General features: G+C 37.8%; 1 pseudogene; it reads left to right on the top strand.

The window, feature by feature from the left end:
• The first annotated feature begins 22,133 nt into the window (after window positions 1–22,133).
• On the top strand, window positions 22,134–22,315 carry LOC147916260 (ATP synthase F(0) complex subunit j, mitochondrial pseudogene; annotated as a pseudogene).
• Window positions 22,316–22,931: the final 616 nt, after the last annotated feature.

The raw sequence follows: 22,931 nt of genomic DNA, 5'->3' as shown, positions 1-22,931 counted from the left end.
TTTGATTTCATGTGAATTTTAATAGTTCCCTGTTAATGATGATAACGATGATGAAACTAACAACAACAATACTAATAGCTAAGATATATTGACTGTTTAAAAGGTGATGGGCATTATTCTAAAGACTTTACACATTTTAACAAATTTAGTCTTTATAACTTACTCTACACTGTCTCCACCCTACTCAATTTCCTGCGGGGTGGTTAAGTTTACAGATGATATTATCATTGGAGTCACTTGCCATCTGGCCTTCAGGGTGTCTGGCCACTGGGAAACATGGGCAGGAGATTGGAGGGAGGCAGGAGGGGGGAGGTTGGGGTGTATATTTCCTGGCCTCCCTCCTTCCCATGTGAGGCAGTTGTCTGCATTCTCTACTAAAGGATGCAGTCCTTGTTTTGTGCACCTCTGCACGCAGTTACACCCTGGATACTGGTAAGTGGTTATTCCCTTTGTGTCCTGGTAGTATGGTGCTCTGCCCAAAACTTTACAGCCAGTCCCTTTATTAAACCTCCTCTATTGTCCTCCTGGAGTGCACCATCTCTTTCCTGCCAGGATCCTAGCTGATATGCTTGATTGATAATTTATAAATTCTCAGTTAGAAATAATTCTCCCTAGAATTTTAATGATATCACTTCATCACTTCAAGCTTCCAGTGTTGCTGTTGAGAAGTCTGATGACATTTTGATTCCTGAATTTCTGTCTCCCCAACCCTAGAATCTTGTTAAATCTCCTCTTTGTCCTGGCTGCTGTGAAATATCACAAAGTTGTCTTTTTGAAAGACTTTTTCCACCATTGTGTTGGGCAGTGGGTTCTTAGAATCTGGAAGTTCATGCCCTGAGTATTAGGAATTTTTCTTGATTATTTTGCTGCTGATTTTCTCCTCTCTGTTTCCTAAGTTCTCTCCTTCATGCAATCATATTACTGTATATTAGATGTTGGAACTTCTTGTCTTATTCACTAGCTTTCCTAATCTTTTTTCCTATCTCTTACACTTTGTTTTTTTGTTTACATTCTGAGAAATTTACCTGACTTATTCCAACACTTCTATTGAGTTTTTTGTTTCTGCCATCACGTTTTTAAATTTCCAAGATCATTTTTCTTCTCTGGGAATGAATCATTTTAAAAGTAGATACTTACATTTCATGGATGTAATATCTCCTTTTGACTGTATGAGGATATTGGTTATGTTGGATTTTGGAGTTTTCTTCTCCCTGCCTAGACTGTGTTTCCTCCAAGTTCATTTTGTTCATTTATTTTCATCACTGTTTTTAGTATTCGATGCTTTTTCAATTTCTAGTAACCCTTGAATATTTGCTCAAATTTAAGAGTTGGAAGGAAAAAAATGAAAGGCAGCCCCAAGTGCATAAGTGAGTCTTGTTGGCTGTGATCTTCATTATACAGTGATCTGGCTGGGCCGTTGTTGGGAAACCCTCAATGTCAGCGTCTTTAGGTCTGAGTTCTTAGACTGGTCCTATTCCTCAAATAAGAATCTTCCAGTGACTTGCTTGGAAGGTATAGCCTGGCTGTATATGGGAGCTGTGTGGGGAAAGAAGGCCAGGCCTTCATCATTCCTTAGCCACTGTGGATACTGCAAATATCCACTTAATCTCCCTGGTTTTAGTACATCACCTCCACACTCTATTATAACTGATTTCATCCTGTCCAGAGAGCCTCTATTTTGTCCTCTTCAAAAAAAAACTCTCCAGTCTTCCATAAGGAGAGAAGAAGAGCAGTAGCCAAGCTGATCAGAGGTGGGGCATGGATCTGGGAGTTACAATGATTCCTCAACACACTTTTGATCAATCCTCATGTTTTTATCACTTTACAAGTACAGCTATCAACGCCTGAGCTTTTTCTATTTTTCTCTACAGTGTAATGGTTACTTCTCTGATTCCCTCACTACTAGGACAGGATTTAGCTTTCTTGTTCTGCTGAGGTAGCTGCCACAGTCACATCTGCTTTCTAGCTTCCAAAATCTTCATATTAAATATCTTTTCAAATATATCCATTTAGTGTCATTTTAGCTGGATTTCAGGAGGGAGAGAACATTAATGCATTTGTTAAAATCCACCACTTTTACCTATTTAAAGCTGATTATAACTTCCTATGGCTGGAAAAAAGAGCTCCATAGTAGCCTGCTCTTTGCCTTCTGTGTACTTTAAAGCACTCCCTTCCCCAATATTTGGCTGTTCGCTGATTGCTGATGAAACAAGACAATTTTGTAATTGTTGAGATGGGTAGATATACTATTTTTTCATGGAAATGAGTGATCTTATGAAAAAGGAAGGGTGACTCAAGAACAGTGCTCTGATATCACTGTAAGAGCACCATATTAACAAGTTAATATAAGTCAATAATTGGGCCAAATAACTTTGCCCTCAACCATGGCCACCATGCAAACTGTGGCATTTCGTTTAAGCACTCACATCTACCTTTTGAGAAATCTCCCAATACTTATATTTTCAGTGGGAGATAGTAGCTGGCTTGGCCTTGACAGATTCAGGGGACACATGACTTTGGATCCTCCTATTGGACATTCTCTCCTGCACTTTGTCATGCAAGGTTGTGAGAAGAAATGGAGGCCAGATTTGTTACAGAGGTAGAGCGCTTGTTGTCCTGTTGGGTGACCGTTGCCGGGGTTTCGGTTGCTCATCCTAGTCATGTAGTCCTCCCTGAGATTATTTCCATTTCTTAAGCCTTGCCATCTGGCCTCTTATCAATTCGGTCAACCCTGGTGACCTTCTAATAAATTTCTCTTTTGCTTAAGACAGCCAGCGATGTTTCAGTTGCTTGCAAACAAAAGCTCTGACTGATAAACATGGCAACCATAGGAAGACAATTTGCAAGTGCCACAGGAGGCCAGAGGCTGTGATGGATAGACGCAGATTCAACAAATCTTCAGAAAATAAAATGCTTACCCCGATAGGAATGGATTAACAATATTCCCTGCCTATGAAAATGAGGGTGGGTTTTTTACAATCTTTGCTGCTTATAGTGTAAGACTAGATCAACGCTTACTTCTGTGCCTCTGAAATTCCATGTTTGTTTTATCAAAGCCAAAGGGAATGACTCACTAATGAGCCCCAGATTCGCCTTTGTCTAAAGTGCCAAGGGAGTTGTGTAGTAATATTTGGGAGTAATCCCTGAAAAACAGCACAAATCTAAAAGAGGCTAGGGCCGGTCCCTTGGCTTAGTGGTTAAGTGCGCGCGCTCCGCTGCTGGCGGCCCGGGTTCGGATCCCGGGTGCGCAGGATACACCGCTTCTCCGGCCATGCTGAGGCCGCGTCCCACATACAGCAACTAGAAGAATGTGCAACTATGACATACAACTATCTACTGGGGCTTTGGGGGGGAAAAAAAAATAAATAAAATTATATAAAAAAAAAAGAGGCTAATAAATTAGGTGGGAAATTAAATTGATTTTGGGGCTGCTAATGTATCACTCTTATACACTCAATTAAATCAAATAGGTTTGATTTGACTTACGGGAAGAGTGACTTGATGTTGGCAGCAATCTAATCTAACACACACAACACAACATATCTTAAAATATTATAAACACTAAAGAAATGCTTGAGGGAGCCGGCCCCGTGGCTTAGTGGTTAAGTGCATGCGCTCTGCTGCTGGCGGCCAGGGTTCGGATCCCGGGCGCGCACCGATGCACCACTTGTCTGGCCATACTGAGGCGGCGTCCCACATACAGCAACTAGATGGATGTGCAACTATGACATACAACTATCTACTGGGGCTTTGGGGAGAAAAGGGGGAAAAAAAAAAGAAATGCTTGAAACAAGCTTATTGTAAATATAATTTCAAACAATACAGAAATACATAAAATGAAACTTCAAAGGTCTCTTCTCTAATCCTCACCCTCCCCAATCTACCCCCAATCCCATTCCCTTCTCAAACGTAACCTCTGTTAACAGTTAGATGTATGTGTTCTTCTGGACCTGGCAGTGACTTTTATTCTTACGACTTTTATTCTTAAGTATCTCTATACACATTTATAGATCTGCATTTTTATATATTTGTAGCCCTATTATACATGTTACTCTATGATATGCTTTTTTCATTGATCCAATATATCTTAGAGATCTTTTCATGTTAATACATAATAGATCTATTTCATTCTTTTCAAAGACTACATTGTATTATGTATTATAGTTAAACACAATTAACTTGGTGAGCCCCATGTTTATGAACTTAGATTGTTTGGATTTTTCTCTATTATGAACAATGCTAACACAGTATCCTGTGTTATATATTTCTATATGTATTTAAGTATTCAGTATGATAAATTATTCCCAGAAGTAGAATTGTTGGTTATAGGCTGTGCATGTTTAACATTTAAAAAAATCCTGCCCCCCAAAATGTCTCCTATGACTTTAATTTGTATTTCTATGCTTACTGGAGAGTTTGAGCATCTTTCTTCATGTCTTTGTTGTAAAATTGCCTGTTTATACTATGTATCTACTTTCCTATTGGGTTGGTTATCTCTTTCTTGTTGATTTGGTTGAATAACATACTCGTAGTAAACCACTTTCATGCTATGCAGTAGAAATCTATAAACAAATGGCGATCTCACCTCCTTACCCCCATTTACCTTAATTGAAGCAATATAAAAGCCTAATTACTCACTCAGCTTTTCAAATTGCAATGCCAAGGAGTCAATCAGTGCCAGCCATACTCATTAATCTAACTTGTACTATATACCTCAAAATGGTTTAAAAAGACAAATTACCGAAATAACATTTTCTAGATGTCTCTTGTAAATTATATCCATTTAATTAATTTAAAAATTAGGGTTTTTGTCGACCTAGACAAGTTTATTCTAAAATTTATATGGAAAGACACAGGTCCCAGAAAAGCTAAAACAATCTCGAAAAAGATGAATAAAGTGGGAGGAATCGCACTACCTGATATGAAGGCCTGCTACAGAGCTATAGTGATCAAGACAATGTGGTACTGGTAGAGGGATAGACATGTAGATCAATAGAACAGATAAAGAAGTTAGAAATAGACTCACACAAATATGTCCAACTAATTTTTGATAAACATGAAACAGTAATTCAATTGGGAAAAAATAAGAATAGAATTTCAACAAATGGTGCTGAAGCAATTGGACATCCATAGGCCAAAAAATGAACCAGGACTTTAACTTCACATCTTATTAAAAAATAACTCAAAATGGATCATGTACTCAAAGGTAAAATGTAAAACTAAAACCTTTAGAACAGAAAAAAATGAACATCTTCAGGATCTACGACTAGGCAAAGAATTCAGGATCAAAGGACTAAGTCTTAGACTGGACCCCATAAAAGGAAAAATTAGTAAATTGGACCTCACCAAAATGAAAAAAAAATCTGCTCTGTGAACGATTCTGTTAATAGGATGAAAAGACAAGCTATAAACTAGGAGAAAGCTTATACATCCATATATGTGTCTAGAATGCATAAAGAACTCTCAAAAGTCAATAGTAAAAACCAAATAATCCAAGTAGAAAATGGGCAAAACACACAAACAGAATTATAACTCACTGAAGAAAGTGTACAGTTGGCAAATACTCACATGAAAATATGTTCAACAGCATTAGCCATTAGGGCATGCAAAATTAAAAGTACAATGAGATATCACTAGACAACTATCAGAATGGCCAAAATTAAAAATAATGACAACACAAAATGCTGATGAGAATGCAGATAAACTGTGACACTCGCACATTGCTGGTAGGAATATAAAATGGTAAGCCCATTCTGAAAAACAGATTGGTAGTTTCTTATAAAACTAAACATGCAAAAGACAACTCTCAGAATGGGAGAAAATATTTGTAAATCATATCTCTGATAAGGGTCTAGTATCCAAAATATATAAATAACTCTTACAACTCATCAATAAAGAGACAATCCAATTTAAAAAATGAGAGAAGGATCTGAATAGACATTTCTCCAAAGAAGACACACAAATGACCAATAAGCACATGAAAATATGCTCAGTATCATTAGTCATCAGGGAAATGCAAATCAAAACCACAATGAGATACCCCTTCATACCCACTAGAATGGCTAAAGCCAAAAAGTCAGATAATAAGAAGTGTTGATGAGGATTTGGAGAAATTGGAACATTCATATACTGCTGGTAGGAATGTCAAATGGTACAGCCACTTTGGAAAACAGTATGGAAGTTCCTCAAAATGTTAAACAAAGGATTACCATACAATCCAACAATTCCATTCCCAGGTATATGCCCAAGAGAAACGAGTACATACGCCCATGCAAAAACTTGTACATGAATGTTCATAGCAGCATTATTCATTACAGCAAAAGGTGGAAACAACTCACATGTCCATCAATAGATGAATGGATCAACATAGTGTGGTATATCTACATAATATATATAGATACATAGATATATAGAGACATAGATTTGTATAATACATATAGATATATATAATATAATGAAATATTATTCAGCCATAAAAAGGAATGAAGTACTAATTTGTGTTAGAACATGAATGAACCTTTAAAACATTTTGCTTACTGAAAGAAGCCAGTCACAAAAACCCCACATATTATATGATTATATTTATATGAAATGTCTGGAATGGGAAAATATATAGAGATAGAAATTAGATTAGTGGTTGTTTAGGATTGGAGGGTTGGGGAGATTGAGGAGTGATAGCTCAGGAGTGGGGTATCTGTCTGAGGTGATAAAAATGTTTTAAAATTAATCACAGTGTTGGTTGCACAGCTCTGTGAATATACTAAAAACCATTGAATTGTACACTTCAAATGGGTAAGTTACATTTCAATAAAACTATCACAAAAAATACCTAAACGTGCAACTACTATATGACCCAAAGATTGTACTCTTGGACATTTATCTTAGAGAAATGGCAAACGTGTTACTTAAATGTTCATAGCAGCTTTATTTGTAATAGTCAAAAACCAGAAACAACCCTGATGTCCTTCAAAGTGTGAATGGTTAAACAAAATGTAGTACGTCCACACCTTGGAATACTACTCAGGAATGAAAAAGAATGAATTATTTTTGATACAATAAAATAAATAATTTTTATTTATAAAATAGAAAATATTTATGAAATATAAAATTGTAAAATAAAATTTTAAATACTAATAAATATATAATATACATAATATATAATAATAAATATATTTATAATATAAAATAACATATTTATAAAATAAAAAAAATAATAAAATGAATTACAACAACTTGGGCACATCTCCAGGGAATTATGCTGAGTGAATAAAGCAAAAGATCACATACTGTAAAATTTCATTTATAAAATATTCTATGATGACAAAATTATAGAAATAGAGAACAGATTAGTGATTGCCAGGGGCAGGGATGGAGTGGGGGGATGCAGAGGGAGGTGGGTATGGCTATAAAAGAGCAACTTGAGGGATCTTTGTGGTGAAGGGACTGTCTGTATCTTGACTGTATCAATGTCAGTATCCTGGTTATGATATTATACTATAGTTTTGCAAGATGGTACCGTTGATGGAAAATGGGTAAAGGGCACACGGGATCTTTCTGGATCTTTCTGTATTATTTCTTATAACTTCATGTGAAGCTGTAATTTTCCCAAAATTAAAAGCTTAATGAAAGAAAAAAAAACTAGGCACAATGAAGACGGGAGTTTTGTTCAATACTTAACAGAAAAACCAATTAATGAAAAAATTATAGTACATATTTTCAAGTCAACTTTATATCTAGAAAAAGTTCTTTCTTGGAAAGGAAACATTCATTTCAACACCTTTTATTTTCTTAATCTATTTTTTTTCAGAGTTAAAAAAAGACAGTTCTATAAGACTCAAAATATAGCAACTTCTGGCCTGACCTCTCTTTAATCTAATCATTTAAGATTTTTTTTTTTTTAAACTTTATTTATTTATTTTTCCTCCAAAGCCCCAGTAGATAGTTGTATGTCATAGTTGCACATCCTTCTAGTTGCTGTATTTGGGACTCGGCCTCAGCATGGCCTGAGAAGCCGGGCATCGCTGCACTCCCGGGATCCGAACCAGGGCAGCCAGCAACAGGGCGCGCGCACTTAACCGCTAAGCAACGAGGCCGGCCCTAATCATTTCAGATTATTTCAGTAGTTTCTTCAGGTATTTACCTCTGTATTTCTATTATAATATGTTTATACTGCTATTTCTTAATTTTTCACTTTTGAATATTATCCACTGATTTTCTACTATGAAAGACCAGGCATTAGTTTTCCTATCTCCTTCCTGCTGTCTCCATGCTTGCCCACACCTATCTTCCCGATATAGTTATATCAGAAATATCAACAAATATTTAAGTGCTTCCATTATTATGACTATGTAAATACTCTTTTAGCTGAGCCAGGTAGGATACTATGGTGAAATATCCGTTCTTGTACAAGTCTTCGTTTTTCTCTGAAGATAATAATTGCCTTTTTTTCATTCACTTAGTTTTCTCTGTTTACATTGCTATTTCAGCTCTAAACTTCCCACACAATTATGAAACTGCTTTCAATATAGGCAAACATATTAACTAAACTATCTGTTCAAATTTGCTTGGAGACATCCCTGCCAGAGCCCTCTGCAGAGGAGGTAGGGTCAGTTATCTGGCCGTGTAGGAGGGATGCGGAGATCTAGTGGTGAAACTGCTTTTACGCAAGCCACCAACCAGTCCTCTTGTTTTCAGCCTCATTTGCTTCCCACATTCAGAGACAGCTTGTGGCTCTCATTTCTGGGCTTTGAAGGGTTTGGCAGCCTAATCTACGTGCTTTTTGTCATCTTCCACCCTCACCCTATTGCAAACATTTCATTTCAACTTCCTCTAGTCTGCTAAATCAGTCACCATAAGTCTGTTTTGTTGACATCTCTTGGCTGTTACTATCTCCTCTCTCATTTTCTCTGTGCTTGTGAATTTTTGAAGTTTTCTTTTTTAAATTTCCTTACCATCATTTCAGTGAGATTTTGGGTAATGACAACGAGGGTAAAGAGGTGTTTTACTTTGCCATATTTAAACGACAGTCCAAATTTCTTGCATTCTAATATAAATATAAATGGTGATTGCTTCCAAATGATCAAGCTTATGGAGCACATATATTCTTAGGGCATCAAAAGACAACTGTAGCACTGTCTGCTAACTGTTCCCCATTAATTTCTGTCCAATGGAATATAAAGAATTGATGAGTACTAATTCTGCTACCTGGAACATAAATATGGGCAACGTGGCTGAAGGAGGCACCCTAGAGATGGCAGAGCAGCAAGACGGAAAATCTGGATCCTTGACACTGTGGAGCTGTCACATCCTTATGTTTGGAAAGGTTATATGGGGAAAAAGTTAACTTTAACTTCTATTTTGTATAAATTTCTCTTATTGCTTTTTATTTATTTGGTTGGTTACTGCCACCCAACCAATATCTTACATAATAAACAACAATATTTTTTGTTGAAGAAGTCAAGGAAATGAGAACAATCATAAAGAGGAGTGGTGAAAAAGAAAGGTAGCAAGGAAAAAGAAATTACTAAGAATTAATTTTTTCTTATGAGCGATTTTATATTTTATTAAAGCAAACATCATTCCTTTAAGATTTAGATACAAAACTTCTCATTCTGCCTTTGGAATCCTTCCTAAAAAGGTCTTCTGTGTACCATGTAATTTTGATTTTTTTTTAATGTAAAAATGTTGGGGAAAAATAGCATTATATTCTACTTGGCAGTTGACTAATCGTAGCTTTATTTTTTATTACTAGTGAAAATGGAACTCTTTCTTCCATTCCTACATTTTAGTCAGACATGATATCATGCAAACTGATTACATTAAAAAAATAGCTTTTCTCTGATGATTCAGCATCTTCTCATTCATTGCTGTCCAGGTTTTTTTTTGGTGTGTGAGGAAGATCAGCCCTGAGCTAACATCCATGCTAATCCTCCTCTTTTTGCTGAGGAAGACCAGCTCTGAGCTAATATCTATTGCCAATCCTCCTCCTTTTTTTTTCCCCCCAAAGCCCCAGTAGATAGTTGTATGTCATAGTTGCACATCCTTCTAGTTGCTGTATGTGGGAGGAGACCTCAGCATGGCTGGAGAAGCGGTGCCTCGGTGCGCGCTGGGGATCCGAACTCCAGCCGCCAGTAGCAGAGCGCGCGCACTTAACCGCTAAGCCATGGGGCCGGCCCAACTGTCCAGGTTTTTGGGTTGGAAGAAAATGATATTAGACTGATATGTTTTATTTAACATTGGCTAAAAGAGTTCAGAATGTTGATGGAGAGGTCCACATGGCAAGAAACCGAGGGAGACCCCCAACCAATAGCCAGTGAGGAACTCAGGCTATCTTGGAAATGGATGCTTCCCCAAGTCGAGCCTTGAGATGACTCAAGTGGAGTGTTTAGTCCACTTGAACTTAATGTAATTATTAATATGGTGGGGTTTAAGTCTACCGTTTCATTATTTATTTTCTATTTGTTCCACTTGTTCTATGTTTCTCTTTTCTTATCTTCTTTCTGGCAATATCAATTACTATTGAATATTTCATTCTGTCTCATCTATTGACACTTTTAGCTATACCTTTTTAGTGTTATTTTTTAGTGGTTGCTCTAGAGATCACACTATCCCTCTTTAATTTATCAGTAACTTCAAATAATATTATGCTATTTAACAAACAATACAAGAATCTTGCAGCTGTGGAATTCTATTTACTACCCTTGTCTTTTGTGCTTTTGTTGTCATATGTGTTACTTCTACAATATATTGCTATACTTTTTGCATTAAATGTATTTAAATATTCGTAAAGTATATTTAAAGCAAAAAAGAATAGCAATATATCGTGGATTATGGATATAATTTATAGCCTGTATGATATCAATATATTTAATTTAAAATGGCATTTTATATTTACCTAGATATTTACTATTTCTGGTGTTCTCCATCCTATCTTGGAGATCCAGAATTCCATCTGATAATATTTTCCTCAGCTTTGAGCTTAAGGAATTTCTTTTAGCATTTCTTGTAGTGCAGATCTATTGGAGACAAATTCTCTCAGCCTTTGTCTGCCTGAAAATGATGAGTGGTGCGTCAGTCCGCACCTGGGATTCGAACCTGCGAACCCCAGGCTGCTGAAGCAAAGTATGTGAACTTAACCACCACGCCACTGGGCTGGCCCCCCTGACTTCATTTTTGAAGTATGTAGTTTACATTTTGAATTCTGAGTTGACAGTCTCCCTTCCCTCAGCATTTTAAAGATGTTATTCCCTTGTCTTCTGGCCTTTATTGTTTTTGATAAGAAATCAGTCAAAATTCATATTTTTGTTCCCTGTATATAATGTCTTTCTTTCCTAGTCCTTTTTTTTTTTTTTTTAAGATTTTCTTGTTATTTTTTAGAAGAAGCATATTATAGAAGAACTGTAGAAGAACCATAATGTTCTTAGGTGTGTTTTCTTTGTATTTATCTTGTTAAGTTTTACTGAGCTTCTTAGATCTGCAGGGTCTTTTAAAAATCAATTTTAGAAAACCTTTTTTTTAAGGATTTTAAATAAATTTGAACTTTATTCATGACAACCGTGTCTCCATTCTCCTGAGAACAATAGTCTAGATATGTGTAAGATGTATTACTGGTTCCACATGTAGACAGAGCTTGGTGTCCAAATGGATGCAAGGAACCCATGGAATAACGTCTGCGTTCACAGGTTGGAAAACAGTTCTGAATAAGGCTGGCAGCTGGGTTCCTTTTTTTCTCAAAGTGTTTCTGGTGGTGCTGTTCTTGTACTTTAATGCAAAACCTGAGCCAAGAACGCTGGCTGGAAGTGCAAAAAAAGAAATGCCAAGGAGTGCAGAGCCAGCAGAAAGCAATCTTCCCAGCCAAATTAGGGGAGTTTTGTCTCCATAGCCAATCATTGTCAATGTAACTAGACTACCAGTTTGCTATAAAAGGATATAACTCAGGAACAACCAGAGAAAGGAGCTGCATAGGGCAAAACATGTGGGAAGATGTGTGGAGCTTCCGTGCTCTATCTGGAGGGGGCTACTCCTGGCACCTCCTCATTTTCACCAACCTGCAAGCCCCGCAGGAAATTCTTGACCACTATCTCCTCACATACTTCTTCTGACCCATTCTTTCTCCCTTCCTGTATATATGTAGTTGGGGATCCAACTACATATATGTTAGAGCATTTGTTGTTCTCCAACAGTTCTTGGATTCACTGTTCCATTTTGTTCACTATTTTTTCCTTTTGTATTTTCACCTGTCTTCAAGTTGATCCTTTCCTTTGCTATGTCCAGACTGCTGTTGAGCCCATCAAATTGATATTTCATATTTTTTTATTTCAAGCATTTCCAGTACATTCTTTTTTGTAGATTCCATCTCTCTGAGGAAATTCTTCATCTATTCATGCATATTTGCCTGGTTTATCCACTAAATCGTTGAACATATTTAACATACTGACTTTAAAGTTCCTGTCTTTGGTCTGTAATTTCATCTTTGGGTTTGCTCTATTGACTATATCCTCTCTTGACCTTGGGTCACATTTTCTTGCTCCTTTATGTGTCTTATAATTTTTTATTGTATGCCAAACATTTTGTGCAAAAGAACAGTACAGACTGAAGTAAACAATATTGCTTCCTCTGTTAGGCTGCTAGTCTGGTTGGCTAGGTCAATCTAATATGGATTTCTCCTCTTCCCTCTGCTCTGCTAGTAATGAAAGCAGCTGTGGGTCTCATCTCTTTTTGAATAGGCTTATCACTTTTTAGAATTTAGTCAATTTAGGGTTTTTGGGGACGTTCTTAGTTCTCTGATTTTTTTTTTATTATTGAAGTATAATTGACATACAACATTATATTAGTTCCAGGTGTTCTGATATGTTTTTTAAAACTATGATTTTGCAGCTAATATCTTGTTCTCACCAGTAGAGTGGGAGTGAGTGTCTCTCAAGACTCCAAATTTTAATTTGAAATAGAATTCCCTGTTTTCTCCTTAATATATTTAATTATGCAAATGATATGCAAATGAGGACTTATGGCGCTCAAGAGTCAGTTTTTTTCTCCCTTTAAAAGATCAGGAAAAATTGTGAAAGACTTTGAAGTGGACAAAAGTTTACTGCTGCCATTTTCAATGGAACATTAGATGTTGTCTAGTATACCCTCTGAGTTATCTGACTTAATTGCTATCTTTGCCTTTTATTGTCTTTGAGCGATTTTACAACTTTGTAAATTAAATAAAACTGACAGTAATGCAAATTGTTTTTGTCTATAGAGACGTAAATTAATTTTGTCCAATGGAGATATAATCGATTATTGTCCTGTGGACATCGGTCAGTTTTGTGTTTATCAGTTAATTCATTTCAGCATTTCTAATTGCGTATATTCTGCCTGGTCTTTGGATTAGCCTTTGAAGTGTTTTTAGTTTTACTGTTTTTTACATTTTACTGGATTCCTGATTAAATTAATGAGTTAAAATCTTTGATATGTGTTCATTTTATGTTTACTTGAGAGTTATGACTGTGTCCTTTATAAAAATTATTTTTTAACATGGGTCACCTTTCTCTAGTATGTTCTAGTCTGGAATCTTGTACTACCTCTGTTGCTCCAAGTTGCACATGGACCGCCACTCACTTTGCTGCTATTTTCTGGGCTTCTTGGGCACAGGCTTTCAATAGTATGTTATTCCCTCCACTTGAGCATCAGGTAATTGTATGCTAAACCTCACTTCCACTTACTGCTCTTTCTCTGTAGTCTCCACACCACCACCACTTAAGGTTATAAAAAGTTTTTGACTTTACTGAAGGATTTTGTAGGCAGCAGACATCTGTCTTTTGTGACTAATCAGAATCTTTTGAATACCTTCTTCATATTTTGATAGTTACCTACGGTAGCAATTTTTCCATCTTAATGAAGAATACAAAAACATAATTTCCAGCTTCCTTGTTGCTGGGTGCAGATATGTGATATAAATTATGCCAATCAGATGCATCACCTGAGACTGGCACAGAAATGAGTTTCTTGGTAAAAGAGGCAGGACACAGAACATCCATTTTACTGGCACAAAACTAAGCAGAGGCATTGTTGTTTCGGGGCTGGCTGCTGTGACCAACTTCTCAATCATGACAGATGCAACAAATGAGTCTATTTCTCCATCCTCTGGAACATGGGTTGGCCTAGATCATCAAACTGAGAAGACACCCAGTTTAGCCTACTGGGGAATGTGGGAGGAGAAAAAATGCTCCCCAGCCGAGAGCTGGCACTATGTTCTCAGAAATGTTGTGAGGCTATCTTGGACTTCCCAGGCTCCCCTGGCTTCCGCCTGAACAGAGTCACATAACCAGCAGCCCAAACTCCAGATGAGACCAGCAGAACCATCCAGAATGCCAAACAGCAGAATTAGAGGAAATAATAAATTATTATTGTATAAAGTCACTAAACAATAATAGGGTGGTAGAGGGTGTTTTGTTATGCAGTAATCAATAACTGAAACAGGAATTGGGGTGCTGCTGCAACAAAAATCTAAAACATTGATTTGGGGATCAGGCAGTGGGAAGAAGCTATAAAGGTGGCAAGGAGACTGCTGGTGGAGGCTGGAAGACCAGTGAGGATAATTGCTATTGAGGCTGCAAAAAAGGTGACTGGTATAACGCAGTAGTGGAAAAAATTAGTGACACTGTCACGGAAACTGGCAAACAGCCATTGATGATTAAGCAGCTAGTAACTATGGGGGATTGGAATTTGCCAGCTCAGAATATGTCTCTGCCTAAATGACATTTTGGCCCCCACCCCCACTAACTAACCAAAGGAGTTTGGGGTGGGAGGCCTGGCCCCAGAATAGGCCATCACCATAGACGTCTCCGGTGTCTGGGTGGGTCTGTGCTAAGCCCATTCTTAGTTCTGGTTACCCTTTATGAGAGACATTTACATTTGAAAAGAAAATCTCCATCTGTAAAGCCATCTTCTTCCCTGTACCAGGAAGAAGGGGGGAATGGCCTTACCTGCAAACTTATCTGAACAGAAGATGAGGACTTAAATCTGCATGATAAACTTACCCATTGTTAACTGTGCTGTTTAGGTAATATGCTGTCTGACTCCCACTAGCTTCCCATAGGGAACATCTCCCTGGAGTCGGAGTCACCACGGTAATGGACGTTTGAGCTATTTTTTCAGGAACTGAACCCCTTGTCCACTTCAGGCCAGGTTGAGACCACCAACCCATCAACTGGGCCCTTTTGACGGCAGGAGGTTGGAACTCCACCCTCAGGGCATGCTAATACCGCCATTCTGTGAACACGTGTCCTACGAAGAGATATGAAGCCTGACTACGCTTGCACAGATCATCAATTACCTCATCTCTCCTCACCTCCAATCATTTCAGACCACCTTACCCCCTTCCCCGTAAATACCCCTGAGTCTCTATTTTTGGAGAGGCGGATTTGAGACTTGTTCTCCCATTTTCCTCTCTTGGCTGCCTCGTGATTACACCCTCTCTCTCTGCAATCTTGTCATCTCAGTGATTGGCTCTCTGGGCAGTGGACAAAAACCCACCTGGTGCGGTAACATCACCTGCTGTAACTTGTAAATTAGAAAATGTACCTAGTAAATTGGAGATGGCTAATGAGAACATCGAAGGTGGCAAATGGCTTCTTTTCACTTTGAATGAAATGGTATTGTAAAATAGAGGTGACCTAAAAAAGAAACTATGTTATATTCAAGCAGAATACAGAGAAAATATGGACAGCCCAAAACTTGTTAGCAGGTGTCATGCATTCACTATTTCCTAAATGAGTTTATCTTCTTCTTTCCAAGTCTATTCCTCTTCTTGTGCCCATATTTTGGTAACGGTATTAGTAACACCGGATGTTCACACCAGAAACTGGGAGTAACTTTAGACTTTTCCTTTTGTATTCATTCATCCGTTCATTTATTATTAACTCAGATACTTCATGCTAGGGGATACAACTGTGTATTTCCATGCTATATCCTCACAGAACTCATAGTCTAATGAGTTCTAACAAGCTCTAATTGATCACCAAGTCCTACTAATTCTACTCCCTAAGTACCCCTGGAATCTATCCTTTTCTATCCATTCTTTCAGCCCTTACTTTAGTCCAGTTGTAATCATCTGACTAGTCTGTATTCTGCATTCATTTCCCCCTTTCTTTCGTTTGTTACTCTGCTACAAGAATGGTCTTTTTACATGCATGCCAGAGAGTGTCTTCCCTTTCTTAAAATTCTTCAGTGACACCTGCCTTCTTAAAATCTCCCAGGATAAAGTTTAAACCCCATGATTTGATAGTAGCCCATATTTTCTACCCTGCCTGAAGGTGCCATTCTCTTTCTCAACTCTCTGTATTTCTCAACTCTCTGTGTCTCTTCTCTCCAAAATACATTTGATTAATTCATTCTTTATGATAGCAGATGAAACCTCACCTTTCCTGTGAGGCCATCCCCAACCATCCTATGCACATCTCTAATCTAATACTTATAAATCTTTTCTTGGATATATTCCCTACTCTTTTTTTTTTTTACTGAGAAAGAGTCACCCTGAGCTAACATCTGTGCCAATCTTCCTCTATTTTGTATGTGGGTCTCCACCACAGCATGACTGTCAATGAGTGCTGTAGGTTTGTGCCTGGGAACTGAATCCAGGCTGCCGAAGCGGAATCACCAAACTTAACCACTAGGCCATGGGGCTAGCCCCAATATTCCCCACTCTTGAGTAAAGGAAACCTAAGCATCAGGAGCTTAAGGACTTAGTTGTATTCGTCTTTGTTTTCTGAAATAGTACTTGGTCTACAATAGAAATTTAATAAAAATTTTTTGAATAAGTGAATAAATGAATGAATGGTCCTGTGTAATGAATACAAGGTTAAACTCACCAACTCTGAAATGACAGCCGTCTTCTTTTACACATTTAGCAAATTTATTCAGCAGTTATTTGTTTCATGCCTACTTTGTGCCGGGCGTCAATCCCAACACAGCAATGAACAAGATATAAAAAGTCACTGCTCTCATGGTGCTTACATTCTAGTGGCAGTGACAGATGATAAAGCAATAAATTATAAAAAAGGAAATTATCAGACAATGATAAGTGCATTACAGAGACTCACAGTGGGATGAAATGATAGAGAAAGATTGGGTAGCTAATATAAAAGGTTAGGAAAGGCCTCTCTGAGGAAGTAAAATTTAAGCTTAGATCTGAATGACATGAAGGAGTTAGCCATGCAAAGATCAGCAGCCAAGCGTGCCAGATAGATGGGAAGGCTGGAGCAAAACTCTGGGGCAAGAATGAACTTGACCTGTTCTCTAGGAACAGAAGGAGACCAAGGCGATGAAGCTTAATGAGAGGACAAATTCAGACAATGGCTAGGCTGCTACTATGTGGTTATGTAAGCTATTTCAGGAGTATGGAGTTTAGTCTATGTGCCATGGGAAGCTATTGGTTTTTAAGCCGGAGATGCCATGATTTAATTTATGTTTTAGAAAGATCCTTTTGGAGTCTATTCAGAGAACAACTTGTGGTGGGTTAAAAGGAGAAACAGGATCATGAGAGGAGGCTGCTGCAGTTGTCCAGGGAGAGGTGATGAGATGGTGGCATGGACAGTGGTGGTAGCAATGAAGAAGGGGAAGAAGTGTACTGATTTGGGAATATTTTGGAAATTTCCTCTTGAATTTGATGAGTGGAATGAAGGGATAATAGCTTGCAAGGATAGTTTGATGAATCTAAGTCTTTTATTTATCTTTGTTACCAGCTAAGTATTCGTCAACAGAGAAAGGGGTGTAGGAGACTCGCTATGGCTAAAGATCTCGTTATGGCTACTGAACAGAATGTAAAGGTGGAGAAGAGTGTGTCCTTGGATGGAGGCTGCCCATGGAAATATTGAGTATGTCTTTGAGGAAGAGAGTGCCCTGGCTACCAATACTTAACATGCCCAAGACAAAGACACCAAAACAGACCAACAGGAGGTATATAGAATCTACCCACGCCAGCAATAACAGAAGTTGAAAGATGCCAACACAAAAAGATCTCCTGGGCTTTCCTTTTAGGTGTGTCAGTGACTGTGAGATGAGGAGAGACAATGGAACATTGCTAACTAAAGCAATTTTGAAAACACCTTCTAAGAGAAGCATCAGACTGCCTCCTGGAGCACTTTTCTAGCCAAACAGGAAAAGTGTGAGTGCCTTGAGGGCAAGGATCCTGACTGAGCCATCTTGGAATTCCTACTCAAGGCTTAGCACCATGCTTGACATACAATCAACCCTAAGATTCAACCTGTGTGGAATGAATGGAGCTGGGCGGAGGCTCAAGCAAAGAGAAAAAGGATAATTGTCTTTATGGGACCTCAGCCCTTTGTGCTCTGTATCCTCATTAACATCAAATTTATGTATTATGTTTTGGCTTTGATCCTGTTAATACTAATCTCTCTTTCCTTGGAAATATAAAGTCATTATCAATTTCTGCACTTCATTTTTTTAAATTAAACCAAATTCCCCCAAGTACATTTCAAAATTAATTCCTGTTTTTTGTTTTGTTGTAAATTTTGTATTATTTGATAACTAATTGCTACCTCAATTCTGTTCACATATGTCAATAAACATATTTTATAAATACTTTCTTCATTTATTAAAGAAATAATAAACCTTAATTGATTAAAAATTTAAAAATACAGATAAAGGTAGAAAATAATGAGCACCCATGACTTTACTTGCAAATAAACTTTATATATTTATGTAGGGACTTTTGTTCTATGGATACACACATATACACATATTTGGGAAGGGACAAGAGAGATCACTCATTAATGTTGTGAAATTAGATTTAAATATTGTTTTAAAATATAATTAATAAGTGAGATAAACTTAACTTTTACTTTAAATTAGAATGGCTTATTTCTTTTTCTTCTCTTTTCCCTGAGTAGTTTTTTGTAAAATTATTCTATGGGCCCCACTGGAAAAAAATGTCTGAAAGATCAACTAACTAAGACATCAGCCCAACTTAAGGAACAACTGTGAAGAGAGGATTCATGGATCTGACTGACAATTGGACTAGACGACCTCTGAGTTCTTCAACTCTGAGATTCTGTGAATAAAGACAGGACACAGAAATTTGTGAGGCTAAAAGGAAGGAAATGACCGGAAGGACTAACGTAAGGGAGTTCTGGGAAGTTAGATTGGAAAGTCAGATTTCAACCTGATTGCATTTATATCCTGGATCCAAAGCTCGGTAAGTAAATGAGTGTTGGGGGATCCTTGGGGGAGAAGATTTGCATAAAACAAGAGTGCCGAGGTCAGGAATCCTTTTCTTCCCCTTCTTCTTCCTCCTTCCTCTTCTTTATTTTCCTCTTCCTCTTTTCTTTACTTTTACACAAATGATCAAGTTCTCTCAACTTGCTGAGTCCCTTCTTTCTTGAATTCCCATATGAGTGGAAATTCAACGCCAAATACACAAATTTGTCTTCTCTTTTCCCGTCAATCTGAAAACAATAAATCTTCAGAAAAACAGTGACTAATTTTACCTACATCATTTTACAACGTTATACAAAGACTCATATGCAAACAGGACTCGTTAAAATTTTTATTTTTCTTTTTAATTGTGGTAAAATACACATAAGTAGAATTTACCATTAACCATTTTTAAGTGTACAGTACATTCACACGGTTGTGCAACCATCACCACCATCTATCTCCAGAACTCTTTTCATCTTCCCAAACTGAAACTCTGTACCCATGAAACAATAACTCTCCATTCCTCCTATCTCCTAGCCCCTGGCAACCATGATTCTACTTTCTGTCTATGAATTTATCTACTCTAGGTACCTCATATAAGTGGAATCATACAATATTTGTCCATTTTTGACAGGCTTATTTCACTTAGCATAATGTCCTTAAGGGTCATCCATGTTGTAGCATGTGTCAGAATTTACTTACTTTTTAAAGTTAAATAATATTCCATTGTATGTATATACCACATTTTGTTTATCCATTCATCTCACTAAAAATTTTTGAATGATAATTCTGTAACCTATAGTTCTATTAAGGCCTAATCCTGCTTTTTGGGCCTGGAAAACTTACCACTGTTCTACTTGAAAGTTTCCCAACATTTCCATTTGAAGTGTTTTTTATTCTCAGACATAGCTGCTGTTCTCCCAGGAAGCAGGGCCAGGGCTGTGGCATAAACATGAAAAGAGTGAGGTCAAGGCCATAAGTTGGTTTATATTCATTCATATTCAACAAATATTCACAAGTCACACCTGTGTAGAATACACTACCTTAGCTGCTCTGGTAGTCAATCTTCCCACAATGGCCAGATGTCCATTTGGTGGAGAGAGTGGACACAAGTGCTAAAACACTAGGCTTAACACAACATAGTCTCTGTTCCCAATAACCAAGCTAGATTGTTGGAAAAAAGTTGTGCATTTCACTCACATCCAGGGATTACCACATATCTGCTGTTTCTTTCTTTTTTTTTTTTGGCAAGGAAGGTTGGCTCTGAGCTAACACCTGTTGCCAATCTTCCCCTTTTTGCTTGAGGAAGATTGGCCCTGAGCTAACATCCATGCCTATCATCCTCTATTTTGTATGCGGAATGCCTCCACAGCATGGCTTGATGAGTGGTGTAGATCTGCGCCTAGGATCCGAATCCGTGAACCCAGGCTGCCAAAGCGGAGCGAGGTGAACTTAACCACTATGCCACTGGGCTGGCTCTGCTATTTCTTAACAGCTGAAGATGGCCAAGTAACTCTTTGCTTCCCCTCCTCCCGCTCCCCACCTCCCCACCAACTCACCCTCTTTACCCCACCTCCCTGCTTCTGGTAGCTTGGCTTTGAGAGCGTGTTGTAAATTAGCTGCAGAAGAGGACCAGGGAAATTGCTTCTCCTAATGCTCTTTCCCTGAACCATGTAAGTTCCCCTGAATCTTACCTCACTATCATGGTATTTTCAGTAAGAATCTACCCACATAGGGTGCAGTGCACCGCAACCGCACCATAGAGAATGACGTAGAAAGAATTAATTTCTGCTTTCAGACAGTTTCATATGTTCTCACAGTTGTCAAAGCAGATGAAAAATAGGGCTGCCATTGAGTCACAACCTCCTCCATTGCACACCCTCTCTTCCACATGTGACCAGAGAACTGATGTAATTTCTCCAAAGATTTCTTGGAAAACGGTGACTTTTTTGTGTGTCCCAGTAACATTACTTTGGACTATGGCCAGAAAAGCATAGGTTGGCTCTGATTTTAATTAGTATTTATTGAACCATTTTTTTCTTATTATTTTCTTCTGAGGTTCTCTTCACTATCCATATTTAATGTCTTTGTAGTAGTAGTGTGCTCCAAGAAGTTTCAGACAATAGAAATCAGTCCAAAGATTAAAAGTATATAAAAGATTTTCTACTTTTTTCTAAGAAGTGAAGCAAACCAGTATTAAATATGAGAAAGTGTGATTCTTCTAGGCTTTCGTGTCTCTACGATAGCAAAGAACTTCTCTTGTAAATAAGTTATCTTCTTTCTTACAGAAAGAAGTTTATTACAACAAGTCTAGTTTACTAGACTTGGGGAGTTGATGGAAGTCCCATCTCTTTGAGTCATAGTGCATAACTCAGTGGGAGTCAATTCCGCAGAATTTTAGTGACAATGATCTCACTATTTTATGCCTCATGTCTACACTTTAGTTTATGTACCAAGTTTACATTCCCTGATGAACAAAGTCCCACCTAAGACAAAGTTGATCTTGCATTTTTATACTTCCCTTTCCCCCTCCAGTTAGACATGAATCACACTCTTCATACTTTGGTATGTGGTACTTGTTAATTTGCTCAGCAGTCAAAGATGGTCGCATTCCTGATTGTTACTGACACTTGTTATTTGACTTCTACGAGTCTAACTGGTAGTGAGTGCACGTTACTGGAACCCTCAATCAGCAGTATGACATTCTGGGAAGAAACAGGACCACTATAGCAAGCATGTGGTCCTGCTGCTCTTCTGCTCCCCAAGTAGAGGCAAGAAGATAGGCATTTAGATCCTATGATCCAAAGGGTGAAAAGGGATGAGCTCTCCTACAGTATCTCCCTCACTGGAGTACCAAGGTAACATCAAAGCGAAGTCTTTAGTGGTTGGCTGCGGCACATTTGTGTGGCCTAAGCCATTCGTCATGCACCGAGATGCTTCAAAGCCTTATTAAAAATTTTGGATCATCCATGAAGCCCTGCTATACTCAAGTTTATCTGGAGACTTGGGTAGGAATAGGGTTGATGGTCTTCATTGTTTATAAAATCAGGAGTCTGATAAAAGAAGTAAAGCTTTGAAACCTTCAAGCTCTGGGCCGGCTCATTGTCATTATTAACCAGCTTTACTTGGAGTGCACATCAGATGGAATGTCAGTATGGCTGTAAATTTAAGCAAGCTCTATTACTGTGGGAACATGGAACACCTCTGTACACTTGTATAAGAGCCATTTCCTTCGTGGCATGAATAAATGTACCTGTAAGATGCAAAAGAAAAAAAAAGTTAATTCCGTAGGTCAGTGTTCCAGTTCCATAAAATTCCACTTAAATCACAATCCTTAACCTAGGTTCTGTGGACTCCCAGGTATCTATGAATGGCTTAGGGGCAAGTGAGACACCTGAAATTGTATACACAATTCTGTGTGGCTGTGGATGTTTCTGGGAAGAAAGTCCCTAGCTCTTATCAGGGTCTAAAGATGTCTGTCACTCCCTCTCTCTCTAAGTGATTTGAAATGACTACGTTATGATGTATATAGTTCCCAGTTATTCAATCAATAAATTTTCATTAATAAATATCGGATAAATGACCCCCTAATAATGGCACTGTATTTGACCTTTAGGGAGAGACAAAGATACAATACAGTTCTTGTTTTGGATTACCATCTTCTTGGGATGAATTGCACAATAGTCTCCCAAAAGACAACAATGCAAGACCATAAATGTGCCTAGTAAGTG

The sequence above is a fragment of the Ceratotherium simum genome, chromosome 9 (assembly GCF_057802395.1).
Source record: "Ceratotherium simum simum isolate JZ-2026a chromosome 9, ASM5780239v1, whole genome shotgun sequence".
NCBI classification, from domain to species: Eukaryota; Metazoa; Chordata; class Mammalia; order Perissodactyla; family Rhinocerotidae; genus Ceratotherium; species Ceratotherium simum.
Note: the sequence above shows the minus strand (reverse complement) of the source record. Positions and strands in the feature narration are given on the sequence as shown.